Below are 24,912 nucleotides of genomic sequence, written 5' to 3' on the forward strand. Positions count from 1 at the left end.
ATCAGGAGCACTTCTTACCACCACACTGTTCAAAAACCAAGAATCACAAATAGAGTGGGGATGCTAAGCACTGTGTTCATTTGTATGATGATCATGTACTTCAAAAATTTTTATTTTACAATAATTTGTATTCATTCATTCATTTTCTAACATGCTTATTCCAGTTCAGGGTCGTAGGTGGCCCATGCCTTTCCTGGCAACTTAAATCTCCGGGCAGAAACCAGTCCTGGACAGGACACCATCCCATTGCAGCGCATCCTCACCTACATAACCAGCTTCACACTGGGACCATCTAGACACACCAATTCACCTAACGGGCACATCTTTGGGATGTGCAAGGAAATGAAAGTACCCAGAGAAAACCTACACAGACATGGAAAGACATGCAAATTCCATATAGAAGACAGAGGCCCCTGCCAGAAATTAATTTTTTTCTCATCAACATGATAAAAATCAATGTTGACTGAAACAATGTTATTTGAGGATCTACCGTATATCCTAATGACTGTGTTTCTCTGGAAAACCCTGACTAATACAATGCCTAAGTAAAGAAAAAGCAGTTGTTTTCATTAACTGCTTGTGGGTGTAAATTGGTACAAACAGTTTGGGAAGCAGTTTGGTAGTTTTGCTAAAGCTAAACATGTTTGTACTCTGTTACCACCAATTCTTGTGCTGCATATATACACAAGAGAAATGTCTACATGCCCACTAAAAAGCATACATATGCACATTAATACCAGCTTTATTTACAATAGCCTAAAGCTCAAAGCAGACCAAAAGTTCATAAAGTATAAAATTGATTGGGATAAAAAAGGATAGTTGATTAATGGGTATAAATATATGGTTGATAGAAATAAGACCTAGTGTTAGATAGATTAGCAGGATACCTATAGTTTACAATAATCCTTTATATACTTCAAAATAACTATAAGAGAAGAATTCAAATGCTCTACAATAAAGAAAAGACAAATATTTACAGTGATGGATATCCCAAGTACACTGATTTTATCTTCACAAACTACATGAATGTGTTAAATTACCACATGTGCCCTGAAACTATGTACATCCATTATGCATCAACGAAAAGATTAAAATGGATAATAGATTTTGGTAGAATCATACCACAAAATGCTCTCCAGCAACAGAAAAAGGATAACTATGTATTTTTAGACATAAAATTGAGTAAAGACCTTTGATACAAAATAGTACACTGCACGGTTCCATAATGTTCAAAACCAGGAAAAGCTGAACTCTGATGATTGTGGTGAGAAAAGAAATTTCTTTTGAGATAGCAGTAATGACTGAGAGGGTCAACGGGACTAGAAGGCTGGAAAGATTCATTGATCTGGGTGTTGGTTAAACTGTCATATGCATTCACAAATACTCACTGTATAATTAAGATGTTATTATCTGGAAACTACATTTCAATTTTAAAATAATTATAGGATGAGATAAAAAATATTTTTATTAAAAGGTTCTAACAATCTAAGCAATATATAATTTGTCATATTGAATTGATTCTAACTTTCCTGTAAGTCATGATTAAAAAGACTATGACTTTCTTCCAAAACACAGGATGTCAAGGAAGAATTAGTTACAAATTGGAGATAAGAAAATTGCACCATTTTACAAAAATTAGCAGGGCATGGTGGTGGGCATCTGTAATACCAGCTACTCAGGAGGCTGAGGCAGGAGAATCGCTTGAACCCGGGAGGTGGAGGTTGCAGTGAGCTGAGATCATGCCATTGCACACCAGCCTGGGTGACAAGAGCGAAACTCTGTCTCAAAAAAAAAAAAAAAAAAGCACCATTTTTTGGAGAAAAAAAGGAAATATTGATAATCCTCACAGTATACGTAAAAATAATTCAAAGTGAGAAAAATGTTAAATATAGTAAAGGCACAAAAAATAAGGTGATTTTTCTGATTTAGTTGAGTATTCTATGTTTACAACTCTTTAAAACTATGAAGAAAAGGAAGTATTCATATTTTAAAATTTATTCTCATCGAAAACTCAAAATCAGAAGTTGAAAAGCAAAAAATAAAGTAGGAAAGATATTTTCACAGTATTTAACAGGAAAATATTACTTATTTATAGTATAAAGAATTCTTGGCCGGGCGCGGTGGCTCACTTTGGGAGGCTGAGGCAGGTGGATCACGAGGTCAGGAGATCGAGACCACGGTGAAACCCCGTCTCTACTAAAAAAAAATACAAAAAATTAGCCGGGTGCTGTGGCAGGCGCCTATAGTCCCAGCTACTCGGGAGGCTGAGGCAGGAGAATGGTGTGAACCTGGCAGGTGGAGCTTGCAGTGAGCTGAGATCACGCCACTGCACTCCAGCCTGGGCCACAGAGGGAGACTCCATCTTAAAAAAAAAAAAAAAAAGAATTCTTATAAACCTGTATTATTTTTTTTACAGAAAAAAAAAATCATAATAGGATAAATACAGAAAGGATACAATTTAAAAAATAATTGATATAAAAAATAATTAAAATAAGCTATATGAAAAATATCCAACTTCTTAGTTCATGGACTCATTAGGCAAATAGATGCAAACAAGAGCTGCAATTTAAAAACACTTTTCATGGAGCCAGGTGCAGTGGTTCACTCCTGTAATCCCAGCACTTCTGGAGGCTAAGGAGGGAGGATCCCTTGAGTCCAGGACTTGAAGACCAGCCTAAGCAACATAAGGAGACCCCATCTCTAAAGAATAAATAAATAAAACAAAAAAAAAATCACTTTTTCTATCAAATTGACAAAAACTAAAAAAAAAAAAAAAGTAGAGGAGTAAGAAGTACAATGAAATAGACACTATTATATATACTGATTAAATGGAAATAGGTACAAGTTTTCTTGAGCAAGAACTTTTAACTGTGCTTTCTGAATCAGTAATTTCAACTAGAAAGAATAAAACAGTAATCAGAAATGCACATTAATAGTTGTGTACAAGAAATACACATCATTCCATTTTAGTACAACTCAACAAATACTTTTTGAGGACCTACCATGTTAGGCAATGTGGTACAGCAGTGAATAGATATAAAGTTTTTGCATTAGCAGCCAATATAAACATTAAACCAATAATTATGAGCACAACTGTTGCAATAAACAGGAAATATTAGTGTGCTATGAAAGCATATAAAGGATTTGAGCTATTTGAGGGCTAATGAAAGCTCCTGAGGAAATGATGTTTAAAACAAAACTTGATGTTTGATAAAATACCACTAGCCTCAGACTCAGGCATAAGGTGTTCCTGACTAGGCTCTGCTCCTTAGATCACTGTTCCTTAGATCAACATATGTTTCTGTTACAAAACACATGAACTCCTCTGTCACTTGGGATTTGACACAAAGAGACTTGCAACCCTAAACACTCACTCTCATAAACAACAGCATTCAAGCCTCGGGGACACGTGTGTTGCTCTGTGTCTCTGAAGCCAAGTTTATGTGCTTCCAAATGCTTTGAATATATGTGGGTTGTATGCTTGTCATTGTCGGAGGTGGGCACCTTTGCAGTGTAAAGAGAATTTGAGTGACAGCAGTGCATAAGTATGAGAAAAGACTAATATACTTGAGAAACACTTTACTTAAAAAGTTATATCAGAGAGCATGAATGTTACACAATCGATTTTTGCATAACAAAGTAGCATTACTTAGCCACCCAAGCACTTGCTTTCTTACTTCTTTTGGGTCCTAATTTCTGGTCCCAGGGGTACTCAGCAATAAACACTGTATTTGCAAGAGTTGTACTTGACAACTGAAGAATACTTTGAAATAAAAACTATTCATAGTACTATTACATTTACATATATATATATGGACCTGGATTTCACATGCCTGAAAGGTGATACCAATTTATTACATTGGCAACTAGATGCAAATGGAAAGCTAGAATTGCAAGATAGTTTTATTATGTCAAAATTTTTCTGTAAGAATTAATTAAATGGCCGAAAATTAAATAACTTTTAAAATAATATTTTAAAATAAGTTTTATTTCAATTTATATATTTATTATTTATAATTTTATCTTATTTAATTTTAGGAGATGGATTTAGAAAATTTTATAAGAAATATTCAAATGTATTTTTCAAAACATTAACAATAATTGTAGATGTTAACATTTTCCACTTACATTAACTTTCACTTTTTGTAAGAATATATTTGAATATGTACACTTTGAATATAACTACATTTTACTTTTTAGTCTTTTTAAAAAGTGAGTGGAAGTAGAGATTGTAACAAAAAATAAGAGCTTAAAACCAGAAAAATAAAAATGTAATAAACTGAAAATTTTCAATCTGCTTAAATTTTTTAATCTAAAAATAATGAAAGTATTCTATCAAGCATAACCTACATGACATTTATGAATAGAACATTACAATTTCACAACTTGAACAGATTAATTTCATATTAATGAAAATTTAATTGTTCACTTCAAAAAATAATTTGCACCCAAAAGGAAGCTTGCATTTATTAGAACTGATTTTTTAAAAAAAGGTGAATAGAAAGCAAATCAATAGTTTTTAACAAAAAACTGATCTCTGAAATTAAATATTTTATAATATTCTTAAAGGGTTCTTATTGTTAAAAGTATATTTTAGATAAGATGTTTTCTGTGACACTAACTTCATAATTTTTATACAAGATAATGGTCATTTTCTAGATGTAAGAGAAATGATTTCAAAATCTAACGGTAGAATAATGAAACATGAAAATAGATTTTAAAAATAATTCAACAAATGACAACTAAACTAGTAACTTCAAAATGAGATTAATGGAATAAAAAAAAAAGAGAATAAAACATCCATAATGTGTTTAAGTACCCATAATATGTTTAAAAATTTGTAGTGATAATAATAAAAGACAAAAACCATGCTGAATACTAATATTTGTTATGAGTATTGTTGGACAATTAGAAAAAAAATTATTGGTTTTAGACCAACTGTAAAAGTTACACTTAAGTTTTTACTTAAGAAGTAACAAACGAAGAAACAAAATCTTTCAATTGTAAACTGATTTATGATACTGAGAACAAGTCTATGATTACACTGCTAACACTGATGGTGAAGTAGAAGTATATAAGACAAAAGTCTGGCTGAAAAATCTATCAGCGTTCCTTAGCCAGTGATGATACATGTAACCGGCAGAAATGGCCTCAAATATACTGAGATTGATGACATTATACAGAACAATTAGGCATAATATTTCACATTTTCCAGCTCTTGCCAAGATGAAATTTTTAAAATTTTATTTTATTTTTAATTGATATATAATAATTTTATATATTTATAAGGTAGAATGTGATGTCTTGATATGTGTATCTATTGTAGAATGATCAAATCAGGCTAATGAATACATCCATCACCCCATATATTTATCATTTATTTGTGGTAAGAACATTTAAAATCCACGCTTTTTGAAATATATATTATTGTAACTACAGTCAACATGCTGTGCAGTAGATCACCAGAAATATCTTGATAAGACACATATCAAATTTTGACTCAACAACCTCTCTCAAACACATAATGAAAATATAACTACATGTTGCTAAACAAATTAGGTTTCATTTAGCCAAGATACAATGTATCATCAGAAGAGTTATGAAAAAAAAAAAATCCCACATAATGAGCAAAGCATGGTCTAACAAAAAAAAAATTACATTTGAGTATGTCAATAGCTACATACTACAAGAAATTATTCTGCTAATACTAATGTTAACACATCCTTTAAAATACTAGATAAATCTGTTTGACTTTAAAAAAAAAAAAAAGGATGAAGAAGTTTCATATTTTTCTATTAAAATAAACTTCATGTGAAATTAACAAAAAAAACAAAAAAAAAATGGTGGCAATCCAGTAAAATACAACTCAGAAGCAAAAATGTTTGCCTAAAGGAAAAGATTCACTTACAAAAAGTAAGGAACTACTTCATATGGTCTATTTCTTAGTCACTAGAGACCAAGACAGTCTTAATTAAACAGAGATGACATATTGAGAAACATAATACTGCTTTTTAAAAGATGGTACTGTATTTCCTAACATTCCAGCATTAAAATATTTCAAAGAAGGACTTGAGGAAAAATGTATAGGTCTACATTTTACTACATTATGAATATTATGATTATAAATGATAATGATTTATATGATAATGTTAAATATGTTGCACTAGTTTTATAATGATAATTCATAACATGCAACCACATGATATTTGGAAATTATATATTGAAATGTGTATTTCTTTTTCCAATTTAGATATTGTTTTGAGAAATTTATTGACAATTCCATCTGCTATTATGTAGGCAAAGATAAATACCCTCAAATTTAAATTCACAAAATGCTATATAAGACTATAAAGATTAAAGAGAAGTTGCTTAGTTTGGAATACAAATTATGTGAGAATATTTATTATAACAACATGACTAGTGATTTCGCCAAAATGAAGGAAATAAATTTTATAAATCAATAATTTGTAAATGATGTGTTTAATCCACGTATCTTCAGCACATCAAAGGTGGCCAGATATGGGCAATATTAATTATATCGAGTCTTTTTTTTATCGTAATTTTTTTGCCAGTGTTTAGTAATACAAATATCATACTTTTTTGAGTTTGTATTTATGAAAGTATATTAGTATGAGTAAGTCAACAGAACATATTTTATGTAAAGTCTGTTAGTTTGATATACATCTTTTAAATATTTAGACATAGGTGGACTTCCAATTGTAACAATGCTTTGCTTACACAGTTATTAGATATCTGGGCAGGAATTAAATTGATAAACTCAGTAGAGATGGGTAGCACAAGGAGGCAGGGAAGTATATAAGACATTAAAAATAGCATAAATAATAGGCTAAATTTATTAAAGAACTTTTTCCATTTAAGAAACAGAAATATTTTTAATATACTAAAATATTGCCTATATGATAAAATGAGAGAAGGAAATGTAACACTAGAGGAATGGTAAGTATTTTATGTTATATCCACAAAATAAAATGCTACGCAGTTTCAAGAATTAAATTTTTAAAGTCTATTAAATTCATAGGTAAATGCCTACAGTATAAATTTAAGTACATAGTAAGAAATAAAACTAGCTTTATACTCTAGTCTGGATAATCTCCTTGTCTTTGCTTTCACTCTCACTCTGATCATTCTGATGACTCTCTTGGGCTCTGTGTCTCTCTTCTGTGCATTCTACCTATTGATTTATTTATACATATAAAAGATATAAGTAGGTAGTCTAAAATACAGGTAACTTTTAAACATTTTTATTTGTTTTTCATTGTTTTCCACATTTTTTGAAATAACACACATTACTTTTAAAATAATGAAAATATCTAAGCTTTTTTTATGTTTAAGGAAAATATGATTGCTTATTTGTTAAGAAGCTTAAAATACCAACAACAACGTGTCTTCTCACCCACATCTCAGATGAAATGGAATACACAAAGCATTCTATTAACTTGACTCTAATTTTATATCAGTTACGGATAATGTTATTCTTCAATCTCTCACAGTGTCTAGCCCATTATTTTAATATCATTATGTGCCCCAAAAAGGTACTTGAAACATGAGTCCAATACTCCTCCATCATAAAAATTGAATTTCTCAATAGTAGGGTGAAACTGAAGCGAGAGGCACAGAAAATGAACTAATGACAACAAAAGATATATTGAATTCCTTAAAAACCAGTTACTTTATAAAAATGACAAACTATCTTGTGAAAGAAGCTCCAGGTTAATTTTTTTGTTGTTCTTTAAGTCTATTTGTGAAGAGAGAACATCATTAGTATTTGCAGAGATTGATGGAGCAGGTGAGAGGGCCAGTATGTGCCATGACATATATGCCTAATGACTTGCTATTATCCCCACTAATAGCATGTGAGAAAACAAGAAACACAGGTAGATACGTATGCATAACTTAATAATTAGAATCCCTTCCTATCTTCCCCAAATGACGGAGGAGAGACTTAGGAGGAAAAAAGTAAGTCAGAATTTACCCAGAAAGAATCCAGACTGTTCTGGTCCCTGTTTAAAAGAAACTTACCACAAAGTTGGATCCATAAGATTTCAAAGGTAGTTTTATACAAGGGGAGTTAATGTTTTGAGAGCTATTATGGTTCAAGCACTCCTTCGTTTTCTACTCTCTCCTTTTGTGTTGTACTCTGTCATAAAACAAGCACAGGATTTTTTCGATATTAGAAGTCTGTGATTAGAGGTAGCATTTAGATGGGTAGACAGCAGAGCTGAAGAAAATATTTGAAAGGCAGTGTTTTAATTTTCTATTTGTTGCAAAACTAAGTGATTCAAAATTTATTTGCTTAAAATAACTACTATTTCTTTGCCCACAATACTGTGTGTTGGTATTTAGCCAGGGTTTAGCTGGGGAACTAATCACAGTTCCACGTGGGAATGAGTGAGTGCTACTCATGCATTCACAGTCAATTGGCAAGTTATTTTGTGGTTGGCACGTCACAGATGGCTTCCCTTCTTATGACCTCCATGAGGACTCTTGACCAGGGTGCTTCTGTTTTCTGCATAACTTTTCCAGGAGAATAACCAAGACTTCTTAACATGGAGGCTGAATTTCAAGAGGGCAAGACTCAACGTGCCAGCATTTACCAAGCTTTTGTTTGAATTGTTTTTGCTGTCCTTTCGGCCAAAGCACGTCACAACGACAAGCCCAGAGTTGATGTGGAAGGAGATTATACCAACGTGTGGGTATCATATGGGGCCAGCAGAAAGCTCTGCAGTGGGGCTTTCTGCAGCTCAAGCAAATGTCCTAAAAGTTTTGGAGCTGAATGAATGTACTAAATACCAGCAATTGTATACCTTAAAGTAGTTAATTTTGTGTTAGATGAATTTTACCCCAATAAGAGAGAGAAAAATATCGTAAGATGTGTATTCAATTAAGACAATGCAGACATACTATACAATTAACACACACACACACACACACACACACTTTTTTTTTTTTTTTTTTTGAGATGGACTCTCACTCTGTCACCCAGACTGGAGTGCACTGACATGATCTCAGCTCACTGCAACCTCTGCCTCCCAGGTACCAGCAATTCTCCTGCCTCAGCCTCCTGAGTAGCTGGGATTACAAGCATGTGCCATCACATCCAGCTAATTTTTGTATTTTTAGCAGAGATGGAGTTTCAGTTTGTCAGACTGGTCTTGAACTCCTACCCTCGTGTGATCCACCCATCTCAGCCTCCCAAAGTGCTGGGATTACAGGCATGAGCCACCATGCCTGGCCATATGTATATATATCAACTGTGTATGTATACTTAAGTATAGTATGTATTCAATTCTCAATAAGAGAATACATTATCTATTATATATATAAAACACATTACATGTATATGTATACACTATATATATTTTATATATATATAAATGATTCTTACTCTGATTCAATGAATTGTATAGATATTTAATTATACAATGGACTTTGGGGACTTGCGAGAATGGATGGGAGGATGGTGAGGGCTAAAAGACTACAAATTGAGTACAGTGTATGCTGCTCGCGTGATAGGTGCACCAAAATCTCACAAATCACCACTAAAGAATTTACTCATGTAACCAACCACCACCTGTTCCCCATAAACCTATGGAAATACAAATAAATAATTATATAGCTACTTATTTACATATTAATCTAAACTCTAAAAGACTTTGAAGAAACTTTATTTTATTTTATTTATTTATTTATTTTGAGATGGAGTTTCACTCTTGTGACCCAGGCTGGAGCGCAATGGGTCAATCTCGGCTCACCGCAACCTCCACCTCCGGGGTTCAAGCGGTTCTGCCTTAGCCTCCCGAGTAACTGGGATTGCAGGCATGTGCCACCACGCTCAGCAAATTTTGTATTTTTTAGTACAGATGGGATTTCTCCATGTTGGTCAGGCTGGTCTCAAACTCCTGACCTCAGGTGATCTGCCCGCCTCGGCCTCGCAAAGTGCTAGGATTCCAGGTGTGAGCCACTATACCTGGTCTGAAGAAAATTTTTATCAGTGAAAATTCCATAATAGTTTAATGGAAAGAGAAAAGTCACATGTTAGATGGACCTCTTTCATAAACTTTATTTATATTCTTGTAAAAAACCCTACCTCTTCTATTTATTGTTTGGTTGAAAACTAAATTTTTCAGAAGATATAAGTTAACCAAAAGTGTTCAGCGCTTCTCTTCAGAGAAGAAGCACTAAACACATAGTCTTCTCACTTATTTTACTTCAAATAAATATTTCAACTGTATTTTGTTCAAGAAAAATTTCTCTTTTTTTCAGAGATGAGGTCCAGGTTACTAATAAGAAGCTTTTTATCAGCCTGACTGTGACCTCATTGTAAGTGGCCTGTTTTGTTTGTTTTTTATTGATTTTTAGAAGGATTTGAAGTTTGCATTTACACTTTAAAGTTCAAAGTAATAATTGCCAGTGTTCAGGGATGTGTGAGGGACTGGTGAGTGTATTACTAAAAGTTAACAGGAGGCAGATTTTTGTATTTATGAAGTAGGTCTGTATCCTGATTGCAGGAATAATTACAAAAATCTACACTTGTGATTAAATGACATAGAACAATGATACATCAGTAAAATAACATTGATATCAATGTCGGTTTCCTTGTTTAGACATTATAATTATTTAATATGTATCCATTGGGAGATAAATAAGAAATTGATACACAGAACCTCTCCATCCCTATCTTTCCAACCTTCTATGAATCTATAAGCATTTCAAAATAAAAAAGTTAAAAATTACCAAGGTGTGATTGTGTATGTGTGTCTGTATGTGTGGCTGTCTATCTTGTTCCTGCTCAGTGATTAGTAAAATTTTAGGAAAACATTAGAAATTTTTAAGTAGAATTTTGTTGTATATTTTCTTCTCCCTATTCTCCCTTTGTTTTTCTTTTAGTTGCCCACCAAAAGGATCTACAAAGGATCTTTGTAGACAACATATTTTAATTTTTTCCCCTTTCCTTTTATCTGGCACATAATCTGGGAGAAGAGAAATAAGTATGAGTCCTCATGTTATTTCTTTTTTAATTTCAACAGCTTAAAAAACTTAAGATTTCACAACTACAAAGGAAAGACCTGCTTCTTCTCGTAAGTCATGGACCAGATATTAAAATGATGCATAAAATAAGATCCTTGATGCGTTTAGGTTTAGATATTGTCTGATAACTTGTTAATGCAAGTTTGTTGTAAATTTATTTGGATTAGAGACAACAATTTTAATATCTATCCCACAAACTATAAGCTTATCCAGTTTTTTTAATAATTCTTGGAAAGATCTAGAGTGAAAAAATAATGTTTAAAAATTCAGAAAGTTCATATAATAATTACTTTAAAAATAAGTTTATATCCTTCCAAAGTCATTTTTCAACTTTTCACGATTATTTCAAACAGACTACATGGACTTCTACTCAAATATAAAACTTTGGATGTACAGAAACAGGTTCTTTCATTAAAATATTTAACTAAAGGCCTTAACTGCTTATATTGTTTGGCAAGAATACATAATAAAAAAATCTGTCATTTTTCACTAGAGAAAAAATGAAAGTCAAAATATATCTTCCAAGAAACTTTAACTTCATTTTGATTAATCAATTGGAAATTAATCAGTTCTTTGTTTAGTTCAAATGCCTGTCATTTTTGTTTTCATTTCTGTACATGCTGAGACACCTTTTAAAATATAACAAATGATTTTTAATACAAAGATAATGTTTCATGGCTTTCATTTTATCATAACTATGTTAAATTTAAAGAGAGTGGCATTTTTAATGTGTTACATTCTTCTCCCAATGGATATATTATTCTGCCTCCAAAACCACTCAAAGTTAGGGTGAACCAGAATCTGTTCAATTATACACTAATCTTCAAGTTTGAAACATTTCTGTTACTCTCTTGAAGCTTTAGAAGTGTCATTAGGACTATATAGAACTCTGGGATAATTTTTTTCTAATATCACAAAGAAGGAAAATATCAGTCAAATAGGATACCAAATACAAATACAGCTATTATTTATGACCAGTTTATTTTTAACAATCTTTTTATTTACATAGAATGTATTAAAATACATTTTGAAAGATACTTTATCATTGTGATCAAATTAACTAGTATTCATAAATCTAAATTATTAATAAAAATTAAACTTAAAAACAAACATATGCATTCTCAGTAAATCCATTTAATTCAAAAGTCCTAATTACAACTCCTTATCATTTGTGGCTAAGGCCTGATAAAATAAACAGAAAATTAAACATTAAGTGTACCTTCCACTAAGATAGAAAGGGTTTAAAAGAATCCTATTTCTATTTTATAGCTTAGCTAGAAGGGAGTAATTTAAATGGATTTGGAAAATCAATATTGATTTAGACCTGTATTTAATTGCATAAAACATATGTATGGCATATTGAGTGGGAAAATAGGTATATTTATTCATCCATAATACACACTATGAACTAGGTTTACTCATCAGGATCCAGTTAGGAAATCAGAAACCAAGCTAAGCAAGGCAGTGAGGGATTCAATGCAGGAAATCTGTTACACATGTGATGGAATTAGGGCAAAGATGAGATCAGGCAGGAGTTTTCCTGCTTTCATTACTGAAACTACTGATGCTACTGCCTCAGGCACATAATCACCTGTGGTTACCACCAAGGCTTATGCTATTGGCAGAACCTATTCAATCCTTGCAACACCCAGCTGCAAGGGAGTTTAGAAAATGTAATTTTCAGGCTTCAGCATCTTTGTTGTGCAGACAACACAGAATTAGAATAGAGATGAGTACTAATAAATATTTGGGAAATGGCAAGCAAAGGTTGTGACCTTTCCCACATGGAAAGCTTGTTTTTCCTGGAGAAAAACATTATTTAATCTAAGAAAAATGAAACATTACATATTTCGCTACTAAGAAGGAGAGATAGTGCTGTAAGACTATATACTATGAGGAATTTGTCTATAACGAAGGGATAGAAAGGTTTCTTTGAGAAAATGGCAATGTACCTGACATATGAAGTTGTCATATATATTAAGCTGGGAAAGAATGGAGGGAAAACATCCCAGGTAGAAAGATCTTTGTAAGATAATATGTACAAATAAGGTACTATTAGAAATTCACTGTGGCTAGATTAGAGAGTCAAAGGGAAAGAGAAGTATGAATGGAAGCTGCGAAAGTAGACAGGTTATAAAAGAATATGTAGAACAAAGTACTGTTTATTTAAAATAGTATACACATTCATAATATTCTGGTAAGACTAAAAAAATCCTTCCTACCTTAACATATTCATCAGCAAATTTGAATCAACCCAAATGTCCATCAGTGACAGACTGGATTAAGAAAATGTGGCACATATACACCATGGAATACTATGCAGCCATCAAAAAGGATGAGTTTGTGTCCTTTGTAGGGACATGGATGTAGCTGGAAACCATCATTCTCAGCAAACTATCACAAGAACAGAAAACCAAACACCGCATGTTCTCACTCATAGGTGGGAACTGAACAATGAGATCACTTGGACTCGGGAAGGGGAACATCACACACTGGGGCCTATCATGGGGAGGGGGAATTGGGGAGGGATTGCACTGGGAGTTATACCTGAGGTAAATGACGAGTTGATGGGTGCTGACGAGTTGATGGGTGCAGCACATCAACATGGCACAAGTATACATATGTAACAAACCTGCACGTTATGCACATGTACCCTAGAACTTAAAGTATAATAATAATAATAATAATAATAAAAACAAAAACTTAAAAAAAAAAGCATGGAGGGGACTAATGGAAGCTCTGAATATAGAGATTATATAGGAAAAATGAGATAAAGGTCAGTAATTATACCAGGGCTAGACTGCCTAGCTAGGATTTTAATTTGGAGTAGGTAGTGTGGTAGGAATTGTTTACCTATAGAAGTGATAGTGTCAGATCTGGTATTAATGTGAAGAAAAGTATTTTCCAGTTTGTCAGAATTTCCCTTTTTAAGTGTCATTATGTTATAATATTAAATTTACTCTTTTTAAATTACTTGTACTAATAAATAATTCAATATGACTTCAAAAAAAAAAGAATATTATCTGAAATGGCAAGACAATTTTTCTGAATATAAAGTTTTCTTACTTCTTTCTTGCTCTTTCTATTTTAACTCTTTTTTTTAACTGTATTTTTCTTTCCTTGTGATGGTTCATTTTAAACATTGTTTTTTCTGTGTCCCTTACATACATATTTGATCAACCATCTCCACGGGAAGAAAATACCTTTTTCAATCAAAATTCAAGTAGACTTTCTTTAACGGAAAGCAGGTTTTGCACATACTTACACTGCTTATTTGGCTCACTGGTTCGTATTGGGCACACACATTTTCAAAAGACAGGAATGGCAAAGGGATCAGAAATGTAAGGGAATTAAATTGGTTACAATCTGTAAAAGTATCCAAGCTCCCTTTACCCTTAATTAGGCTGAATTTTATGAGCACTGTAACTATGTTTCTATAAATATTCATGCATATACATTCAATATACACATATTAATATTAAGAAGTATTTCCAGTGCTCGAAGAATCAATACACTAACAACACACTGAAATACTGTGCCAGAGTAGTCTGGTAGGCTCTTTCCAGAGGGCTGCTTCTGGGCAATAGACCTCAGGCCATAGTCCTTGGTAAGATTTCTGAATAAAATCAACTTTAATTCTTTAAAAAGGTTGATTTTGGCTGGTAGCAGAGGCTCATGCCTGTAATCCTAGAAGTTTGGGAGGCCGAGGCGGGAGGATCACTTGATCCCAGGAGTTTGAGACAAGCTGGGGCAAGATAGTGAAACTTTCTCTCTACAAAAAACAAAAATAAAAATGAGCTAAGCATGGTGGCTCTTACCTATAGTTCCAGCTATTCAGGAGGCTGAGGTGGAAGGATCACTTGAGCAAAGGAGGGAGAGAAGGTTACAATGAGCCATGATTACACCACTGCACTCCTGCTGGTGCAATAGAGTGAGACTCTGTATTTGTTTGTTTTCCTTAGTCAACAGAGGCTTACGTTTAAGCAGTCACAGTTATACATTTGACCTGAAGTTTGTTTGTGTTTTCCCTAGAATTTGTTAAAGAAACTGGGCCAGAATGCACTCTGCCTAACAGTAGTTCAATTTGTTCTTCTGGTAAATGTTTTTTACCTTGTTTCTCAAAAGGGCGAGTTTCTGAGGCTTCATTTCAAATAGAAATGATCAATCCAAGAAACTTATTTGAGAGTGCATTTGGCCATTCTTGCATTTATATAAAGAAATACCTGAGACTGGGTAATTATTTTTAAAAAGGGGGGCGGGGCGGCATTTAGATGGATCACAGGTGTGCAGGCTGTACAGGAAACATAGTGCCGGCATCTGCTTCTGGGGACTCCTCTGGAAACACAGTCATGGTGAAAAGCAAAGCAGGACCTTGCACATCACATGGGCAAAAGCAGGAGATAGAGAGAGAGAGGCCGGCCACACAGTTTTAAACAGCCAGATCTCATGAAAAGTCACTCACTATGGTGAGGACAGCATCAAGAGGGTGGCGCTAAGCCATTCATGAGAAATCCACCCCCACGATCCCATCACCCCCGACTAGTCCCTACCTCCAACACTGGGGATTACAATTCAGCATGAGATACGGGCAGGGACAAGTAATATCAGAGGACTACCCAGGAGCTTTTCCCTTCTCCCTACCAGCCAGAGGAGAAACAATAAATAGGCAGAAATTATGGGGTTTGACCAATATTGCTATACATTAACAGTGAAGGAGGAGAACATGATAGGGGATTACCCAGAACCACTGTAGTTTTCTTATTTCTATCCCTGTTTAGTTTTAATTTTATATTTTGTTCTGAATGATTATTATCTACATTATCCCATGTATTTCTACTAGTCACATTAAAACAAAATGGCAAATTTTGCTAATTTCCTCCCCCCCTCAATTTTGATTAATAATAATTTACCACTAATGGTAAGAAAGAGCTTTTATTAGAGTGATATTTTTCATCTCTTCTCCCTTTTAAAGTATCTCCAAGCTCTCTCATTTATTTCTCCTTCAATTTCTCTAGTTATAAACAGCCTCCTTTGACACTGTTGACTGATTTGATCTTTAATCTGTTCTGTGGTAGCTTTTTCTCATTCAGTTAATATTACCTTCATCTACCTCTTTATTCCCATGGTCAAGTGTTTTTCTCTAGGGAACACATGTATAGTTTTTCACCTACTCATTCATGGTTTTCTTCTCTAATTCAAGGGGCTATGGGTGGACTGCAGAGAACTTTAAAACTATGATCAGAATTCTTTGTGTTTAAATCCAGGCATATTTACAAAGAGGAGTGAGGAGCTGCCTAGCTATATAGGGGTCATCAGGAAGATGATGGTGACTGTAAACAGTAGAGGGAGCCGTAGTAATATCGGGAGGATGGTTGAGATAATAGTAAGGTAGAGGAAGCAGTATTGGTATTTTCCTGATAGCTGTGGTGTGGTTAGCAATAGTAAGTGGTTGTAATTGCAATGGTGAAGGTATTTATAGGGTTGGCTTGGGAGGTATTCTTGGGAGATGGTGGTTGTGAGCATAATGGTGATTGATCTGATGCCCTGAAAAACGTCCCCTGTCAGTTTACACCTCTCTCACCACTTCTTCCTAGTTATGCTACCAATTTTAACTAGGAGTAAGCAAACACCCCAGTCCCTCTCTTCAAAAGAAAAAAATTTCCTGCCTAACGTCACTGATACAGCTAAAGAAAGGAAGATGAACTCCTACATTTTAAGTTGTAAATTGGAAAAGTATTAGTCTATAAAAACCTATAGCATAAGGATTCTAATACCTCCTCACTTGATTATGAGGGTTAAATGATAAAATAGCTTTCTGTCAAATACATGGTAACAATGATACAACATTCGCAAACACTTTGTTCCTCCTTTTCTCTCTTTGCCTTAAATGTTGTGGACAAATTGGTATGAAAACTGCATTAAAGTTTGAAAAGCTTATTTCTATGGAAAAATCAGTTCCAGGTTTTACGGAACAGTTTTACAAATTATCTTTCAAAACACAACATGGTTATAAAGCAGAATTGCCAGTATCTGGTTTAAACAACTGGGTCAGAGATTTGTCCAAGTGTCAGGGGACTGGTTCTAGGACGCTTTCCTTAACAACACTTATTTTATGGTTTATTTTATAACCCCTCAAGGAGAAGCAGGAGATATTTCTGTTGTATTTTGTTTTGACTTTAATATTTGACATAATTTATGTAGAGAGGACAAAATGCTGACTACAATAGACAACAAAGATATAGTCAGGAATGCTAACATTGGAAAGCCACAGCACCACACAAAACAGAGCATTGCTCTCTAATGAATAGTTAGAATTACGCTTTGCAGAGAGGACTGAAGCAGGAACACCTTTAAAACAATTTAACCATGAGGCTTTGCATGCTCTCTTCTTACTGCCTGAAATATTCACTTCCCTTAATGACCCCTCGTCTCTCAGGGAGGCCTGCCCCTAATCTCCTTACCTAGGTCAAGTCACCCCTTGACAGTATCTCATTACTCCCTTCCACAGCATTATTTACAGTGTCAATTTCAGAGATGTTTAAAAGACTATCCGAATAATGTGTTCTTTTCAAATTAAATTTTAATCTCCGGGGGTGCAGGACCTGACTCATTTTTCTTCACTTATGCTCCCAATGCTTATCACAATGCTGACACCTACTAGACACAAAACCAATGTGTGCCATCTATTGAAAGTGATCCTTTCCTACCAAATCCAGTGGAATGCAACCATGAGACACACAGAAAGTCATTAAAACCTGAGGAAAAAATGATTCAAAACCTTAGTCATAAGGGCTAAAGCTTCCCAGATAACTTACTATATAGATTTAAATAAAAGCTATAGAAAAGAATAGAAATGGAAAATTTCTAACCCAAAGTATAAATGCTCAATATGATGAATACTCCAATTACCCTAATTTGATCATTACACATTGTATACCTGTATCAAAACATCACATGAAGCCCATAGTTATACACAATTATTTGCCCATAATAATTAAAAATTTTAAATTATAAAAATGAAAGTACATATCATAAATCCGTGGTATAATCTTTGGAGTTGATAACTAAATATATTTATAACTACATTTATTAAGATATATGAATGTCAATATCCATATTTAAATTGTCATTTTGTAATCAAGATTCTTTTGGTCTAAAAGGTATTTTGGTTGCTATAAAGCATGCAGTTAAAGAATTTACGCAAGTACTTCCATAAAAATGCCTAAAATTGGTAAATCTTGTATCCTATACTAAATATTATAGTCAAGTTTCTCTTTCCCAAAGAGAGAAAAATAAAAATGAGATTAATAGCACACTTTGCAAAATATTACTTGCTCAAATAATTCTTTTTTTTTTTTTTTTTTTTGGAGACGAAGTTTTGCCCTTGTTGCCCAGGATGGAGTGTAATGGCGCAATCTCGGCTCACTGCAACCTTCGCATCCCGGGTTCAAGCAATTCTCCTGCCTCAGCCTCCCAAGTTGCTGGGATTACTGGCACCTACCATCATGCCTAATTTTTTGTATTTTTAGTAGAGATGGAGTTTTGCTATGTTCACCAGGCTGGCCTTGCCTCAGGTGATCCACCCGCCTCGGCCTCCCAAAGTGCTGGGATTACAGGCATGAGACACTGTGCCTGGCCAATAATTCTTTTTAGATGGGCTATATCTGTGTTTGATTGACAGTATGACTATTTTAGCTTCAATGTCATGACAGAATCAGCATTGCATGTCTTCACTCACTTTTTAGAGAAACTATGGTCCCCATTCTCACTACTTCTTTGCCTTATGCATTTTTAAAAATCAAACACAGACCACAAAAAAAAAGTGATGCACCTTATAATATGTAAGCATCATCAACTCATGCTAAGAGCTTGAAGACAAGTACTTAAAGCTCATAAAAGTCATAGAAGACATCAGTCTGGTGACTTTATTTGTTTTTTGGTTTTTGGTGTTTGTTTTTTGTTTTTGTCTTTTGTTTTGTTTTGTTTTGTTTTTCTTGAGACAGAGTCTCGCTCTGTCGCCTAGGCTGGAGCACAGTGGCATGATCTCGGCTCACTGCAACTTCCACCTCCTGGGTTCAAGCAGTTCTCCTGCCTCAGGTTCCCATGTAGCGGTGATTATAGGCACGTGCCACCACGCCTGGCTAACTTTTTGTATTTTAGTAGAGATAGAGTTTCACCATGTTTCCCAGGCTGATCTCAAACTGAGCTCAAGCAATCCACCTGCCTCAGCTTCCCAAAATGCTAGGATTAAAGGTGTGAGCCACCATGCCTGGCTGGTGTGGTGACTTTTTGTTGGTAATTACTACCATTCATGTGAATCCACCTGGGCTTTTATACTTTATTCCTCTCTAGTATGTTTAGACCACTGAAAATCTATCTTCTACCTGGACCTCAGGGACCTGCCCTACTGTTTTATATTGGAAACGGAGCTGAGGAATGTTCAGAATTCATAAAATTGTCAGGGTCAGATTCAGTATCTGGTTCACTAAGGATTTGTCTTGGAGAAGCTAATGTTCATAGAAGTCTAACTGCCAGTTCTACAATGCTCCTGAATACATTACAATCTAATGGTTAGACTGGTGAAGTCCCACACTTAATTCACCCATAGGCAAGGTCTGGAGGATACTGAGTAAATCAGCCCTAATCAGCTGTATCTCCAACCAAAAGCTGCACAGTTCCTTGTGAAAATTACCCAGATCTAGGATCCAATGCTTCAGGGGATCTGACCAGCCTCCCTGCAGAGGATAGCCAGATCTGCAGGCACTGGCAAGATCCCCTGATGCATTAGAGTCTAGGTCTGAGTGACTGAAGACCAGTTTGCTCTATTATTGCATCTCCAGATTCCAGTCCCCTATCCTGAGATGTATTTCAGTGTCCCTGACATTCCTCTTCAGAAAGGCCCTGATACTGCACTATTCACTGAGCATTCAATCTTAGTTCAGCCTTTGATGGTGCCTTTTTAATTTCCCTACACTTCCTGTCCTGTATCTCACCCACCAGTCTCACAGCCCTCATGACTTATGTGGCTTGCGGATGTCTGCCTTGCTGAGTCCAGGGTCTGGAACCCAATTTCTTTAGAAGGGAAGTTTAAGCAAATGCAATGGATGAGTTCATAATTCTCTTGGACAAACAGATGTTAAAGATAAGAAGAAGCTGTAGACCCCATATAAGCTTACTTATCTTAGCCAAGGTATGTCAAATTTAAGAATCATGGCCTGTAGCTGCTTTATTGCAGTTTCCTGAGTCAATACGCCAACTGATAGAAAGCAAGTTATGGCTACAGAAGTCAAGCCTGAGATTACAGTCCTCAGCAGCAGGTTTTATCTAGCTTCCCTTTGCCCTCTAACTCGCTCCTGATGACCACAGGGTAAACACAGAAAAAGATGTTTACTTTATTATTTACTAAGGCAGGAAAACATCTAAGAGCTGTAATTAATTAATGGTGCCAGTAAAAGTGAAAAAGCAAGGTGGTTAGGTCACAGCTCCCCTCTTTTTTTTAACTTTGCACTCAAAATAGACATTTGCTCTCAGAAAGCAATTTCTGACCACTCTGATTCTTGTGCAAGTGTTTTGATAAATCTCTGAAGAAGCCTTAAAAGGTAGCAATCAATATTGAGATAATAGAGCCTGGCCCATAAACAATTCTTGCCTTTGAGATGAAAAGCTAATGAAAAGTCACAGAAACAGAGGTTATACTTTACTGACTTTTATGTAAGAAGAAACAATGTCCATGGTGGACTTGTGAGATGTTAAACCTACTCTTCTTCATCAAGATGTTTGGTTTCTAAATCTTCACTTACAACATATTGGAGGAAAGCCAGCAAGGATTTTTATGGTATCTGGCAATTGTAAAGTTTATATCTCAGAATAGGTTGGTTTATTCGACATTTATATAAAACTCATGATAGCAATTGTACATATTTAGGTTAAAATGTCACCTCAGCATAACAGACCACCTGCTTTAATATAGAAAGCCTAATTCTTTGTAAAGAAAAAAATATTCCTGTGTACCCTTCTCAGAATCATGTAAGCCAAGATGTCATAATGGCTCTATAAATTGGGCACCAGCAACCCAGACAGCAAGTCCCAAAGTAGCTTGGAAGAGGCTTCAGCAAAGTTATATGTGAGCCTCTGTGCCATAGGCAACTTCTCACCCTTTCCTTGGTTCTGGCTTCCTGCTTTATGAGCAGCAGCCTCCTCTGGGTGTCCTGGCTCTCATTAATTTTCCAGGGGTAGGAACATTTGAAAACCTGGAAGTACTGAAAGAAGATTCGTTTAAGAACACAGACTAATCCAATCCATGGAATCACAGAAGAGGTGAAACACCAGGCCACAGGAAACAGGGCCAGAGAAAATGAAGTGGCAGAAATTCACAGATTGTCTCTTTTAGATTCCTGCCTTTGGATGGCTCAGCTAGGACTAAATGCTATCCTTTCATTCTTGAGGATGAGAGAACTGTGATTAATGGACTGAAAAATCACACTGGAGTAGGAAAGAAAGAGCCTTTTCCAATGGCAGATATGTTTGTGTGGCAAACACTAGCAATGTCTACTCCACTGCTCTATAATACAAGTAGTATCTTTTAAAGATTTTCTTAAAATGGGCCAACATTTATCCCACACTTGCTTAACTTGATACCTGTAACTCCATTCTGTAGAAGCAAAATCCCTCCCCCAAAATAGATCTCCAAGTAGCTCAAAGTAAACGCAAGTATTATTGTAACACCTGTAGTATTCTGTTATTTAAAATTTACTTCTGGCTGGGCATGGTGGCTCATGCCTGTAATCCTAGCACTTTGGGAGACCGGGGTGGGCGGATCACCTGAGGTCAGGAGTTCAAGACCAGCTTGGCCAACATGACAAAACCCCATCTCTACTACAAATACAAAATTTAGCTGGGTGTGGTGGTGCATGCCTGTAGTTCCAGCTACTCAGGAGGCTGAGGCAGGAGAATCACTTGAACCCAGGAGGCAGAGATTGCAGTGAGCTGAGATTGCACTACCGCACTCCAGCCTGGACGACAGAGCGAGACTCGGTCTCAAAAAAAAAAAAAAAAAAAAAAAAAAATTTACTTGTAGTATTCTAGCAACACTATGGTATAATTTATAATGAAGCATAACATATTCCTAAATATGCAATCAAATAACATGTTATTTAACAAGATAAAGTGCATTCATTTTGTTTTAAATAATCAGTTTTTCAAGATTTATGGTAAAGATAGTACCTATCACACACCAAGAGCCTAAGAGGCATATAAAGAGATATAAGCTATCTTTCTCTAGGCCTTTTAGAGGGTTTGGGCTAGGTAAAATGAATTTTTCAAGCCTCTCAGCAAAAATATGTTTACATTAGAATGCAACTTAGTGGGCTCAAGCTTCTTGCAGACCAGGCCATGGTAATTTGGACATGTTTTCATTGGTCAGCCTGATATCACTTTTTCCCAAGCATCAATAGTATTAATTATAATTATTTTAATCATTAGTTAATCATCACTGTAAGATATAGTAAAATGAATTGTCATATGAAAATATTACATTTGGGCCGGGTGTGGTGGCTCATGCCTGTAATCCTATCACTTTGGGAGGCCAAGGCGGGTGGATTGCTTGAGCTCAAGAGTTCAAGATCAGCCTGGGCAACATAGTGAAACCCCATTTTTACAAAAAATACAAAAGTTCGCTGGTGTGGTGGTCTGCGCCTGTAGCCCCAGTTACTTGGGGGAGCTGAGACAGGAAGATCACTTGAACTTTGGGAGGTTGAGCCTGCAGTGAGCCAAGGGCAAACCACTGATCTCCAGCCTGAGTGACAAAGTGAGACCCCGTCTCAAAAAAAAAGGAAAGGAAACATTACATTTAATGTAAAATTATACAGTGGACTATAAGAAACTAAACACTAACTTTTTTTTATCATCTATTGAACTATTAAATTTGGGAGAAAAACAGTACTTTCCATGTTCTTAAAGTTCTATTTCTCTGTTCTTCTTGTACTTTCTTTTCTTTTCTACATCCACAGCTGTGAGTATCTTACATTCTTTAATGTCCTCCTTATTCGTTAAATTTTTATTCACTTTTAGAAAGTAAATTGAGCTTTCAAATGATCCATCTTGATGAATAAGAAATGGATTATGCTTGTGGGTGAATCTTTTTTTTCACTGTTGTTAATCATTCTCATAATTTAAAAATTATGTAAACAAAATTATTTTTAGCCTATTATGAATGTCTGTGCTTTCTGATTACTTAATTGCAGAGAGATAAGCTTGAAGAAAATGTTACACTACCTTTTGTACCAAGTCTCAGTATCTTAATTCAAAAGCAATTTTCCCAAGAAAGCCGAGCAACAATTTTCCCATAAAAAGAAAAGTAAAATCTAATAGTTGTAGCTAGAAAGAGTAAACCTCTTTTATTTTCAGTTAGACACACATTAAAAAAAAAAAAAAAAAAAAAAAAAAATCTGTGTTTCTTCTTAGATGTTTCAGGCAATGAATGGTGCCTGACAGAAAGCCTGAAAAATTATTTGAATGAAACAAGTAGTAGCCATATTTCAAAGAGATCATGTCATTTGCATTTGATTGTGAAAAATCTTGAAATTCTGAGGAATTCAACTTAAATTGTTGTAGGTGTCATTAGCTTGGCACATTTTCACAAACTTATAGGATTTTATCCATGAGAAATAGGTCTGAAGTATGCCAAGCAAGGTGATTTTATTGACAATGCCACCAGCTACCATACTCACACATGCCTTATTTTCCTGTGTATTTTGACATCATTTAAAACTTATGGACTTTTCTTGTTATATAAAGGTTTTCCTTGTTTTTATGCATATCTGCCAGTGGTCAGTCTTTTTTTTGACATATTTAGTAAACCCATAGTCACAATTTAGCAGACATTCTGAAAGCATATTTTCCATCTGTTAATTCTGTCCAACACCAAAAGAAAGATACTAATGAAATATATACTAATCACTTCGTAAGCAACTTCTCCACAAAACAGAATAATCTTTTCATTAATAATCATCATAATTAATTTCCACTTTATTATGGACAATTTATTTTAAATTGCTTTTAAAAGGTCTACTTTCATTTCCTTGTCATTTTTTGCCTAGTTTATTGAGCAACTTTTTTGCTAATAACAAAACAGTACCAAATCATTTGTTGTTAATATTACACCTTGTCCTTAATTAAATTTTTTACTTCCATTCTGTGAAACTAGTTTGCTCCAACAAAATCATTTTAAGGCCAGATTTTGTTAGATAATTCTGGCTAAAAAAACAAGCAAAGACAGGGAGATAAAAGATATTGTGTGGCAATGGCTTGTATTTACATAGCACTGCAATATTTTCCAAGGAAGTGTTAAAATTCAATTATTCCAGAATAGCAAGAAGCAATAAAGCTACAATTGGCAGCAAATAGTTGAATATCTACTGTCTCTGGTCTGTACTGAAATAAACAAAAAGCATCTTTGGAAGTCACGATTAACTGACCTAACAAGTTTATTAGTTTAGTCTTCCATTTATGCAAGCATTTATTCAGCAAATAAATATTTATTGAGGGAATATGATTCATCAATGTTAAAACAAAATTCAGTCTTTCCTTTTCCTTAGGATTGCTGCCTTACAGAAGAGAAGGCATATTATGACAATATGCATAATAAAAAATAAGAAAAAATGGATGAGATGCAAAAGTAGAGCAGGGAATAGAGACATTAATTCTGCAAACAGTAAAGATGGCTTCACGGAAGAAGAAACTACTTAAGTCTTAGGATAATTAGGGTTTATTGGGTAAAAAGAAATAAGGAAAGAATGCTTTAAAAGCAGAAAAAATATATGTGCAAAGTCATGTTGCACAGTATGTAACATCAGGTCATTTTTA

The sequence above is a fragment of the Macaca thibetana genome, chromosome 6 (genome assembly GCF_024542745.1).
Source record: "Macaca thibetana thibetana isolate TM-01 chromosome 6, ASM2454274v1, whole genome shotgun sequence".
In the NCBI taxonomy this organism is placed as follows: Eukaryota; Metazoa; Chordata; class Mammalia; order Primates; family Cercopithecidae; genus Macaca; species Macaca thibetana.